Source organism: Mus caroli, chromosome 12 (assembly GCF_900094665.2).
Source record: "Mus caroli chromosome 12, CAROLI_EIJ_v1.1, whole genome shotgun sequence".
Classification (NCBI taxonomy): domain Eukaryota; kingdom Metazoa; phylum Chordata; class Mammalia; order Rodentia; family Muridae; genus Mus; species Mus caroli.
This window is the reverse complement of record NC_034581.1, coordinates 104,703,382-104,704,912: the sequence shown is the minus strand read 5'-3', so window position 1 is coordinate 104,704,912 and position 1,531 is coordinate 104,703,382.

Here is a 1,531-nt window from a genome sequence, read left to right as displayed (position 1 = left end):
GTTTGGGATATGGTGGGTGGGGTATGGCCACAGGAGTTGATCTGTACACATCCTCATCAAGAAGTCATGATGGGTGTGGTCATGGAGTATAGAGTTCTTCAAAGGTGGGGCAGGGCGTATAGGTGCTGGGAGGTGTGCAGAATTAAGGCCAGAACTAGGCTTGATCTTGCAGCTTCTGACAATGGCTAATCCTATCTTTGTTACCTACAAAGCAGGAGCCAGGACAGAGCAGGGGTGGGGGCAGGGGCGAGGGCAGGAGCAAGATTGTTTTCAGGGAGAATTCTTCATGGGGCCTCAGTGCCCCAGGTCCTCTGCATGTCTTACTTCATGACACCCCCAGGATAGACACTGCAATGTAGGGAGGGGACAGCTTGAAGGACAAGGAGAGTGCATTTTTTTCCTCTCCAGAGTCCCCCAGTACAGAGATAATGCCCAGCCCTTTGGGAAGAATGGTGGCTCCCAACTTGGCTCTTCTTTATTCTGTGGCCATGGTCTCTGCTCCTGAGCTCTATGACCTTCCAGGCATAGTGGGATCTTGACCCAAGATCTTCAAAAGATGCTGCTGCCCAGGGAAAGAGGGAGATGCGGGCATTGAAGGGGGAGCAGGTCTGGTCCCTGCCTCTGATGGTTGCCTTTCCCTTTCTGGAAGCTTATTCAGGCACTCCTGGTTGAGTAGGGGTTGTGAGGTGCAGGAGTGGTGGGGTTGGGGGGTTAGTGAGATTCTAGTGACCTGTAGAGTTGAGCTGGCCTCTGGGTAATTTCCCAGGCAGAGGGTTGGGATGGAGGTAGGGTCTTCTTGCCCTCCCTTCCTGGCTGGGGACTGTTCCTGGGTGTGGTAGCTTCATGTGGGATAAGATTCTGTTTCAGTAAAGTTGTTCAGCGTGCTAGAAATACAGTTCTTCAGGACAGTAGAAACTCATTCCAAGTCATGTTTCAGGAGGTGAGTGTAGGCAGCGCCGCCTACTGTGTGGCATGGACAAGAAGAATCAAGTATGCCTTAGAGCTTTAAGTGCCTACTGTGTGCCAAGTGCTCATCTTGGGGTATTCTCATGTGTTGATGAAGCAATAGGGCATCCCTGTGCCTTCCTCATACCCAGAGAATGCTGAGTCTTCCAGAGGAGCTCGTGCCCCCGATCCTATTAAGAAATGGTACTGCCCATCCACAAATATCCGTCTGCCAGCCTTCCCATCCATCTGTCCATTATCTATCTACTCACCCACTCATCTGTCTCTCCATCTATCCTTCATCCTCATCCATCCATCCACCCACCCAGCCATCCATCTGTCCGTATATTATCCATCCATTTATCCATCCATCCATCCATCATCTATCCACTCATCCATTCATCAACCCATCCATCAGTCTATCCATCCAGGAGTCCATCTGTCATCCATTTATTTAACCCATAAATTTATCTATTCACCCATCAATATGTTTCTTTGTCCATCTACTCTCTCCCATCCATTTGGTACCCACAGTGCTTCAGCTGATCTGAAGGTCTAGACAAATGCCTCTCATGGCAGGCTCAGC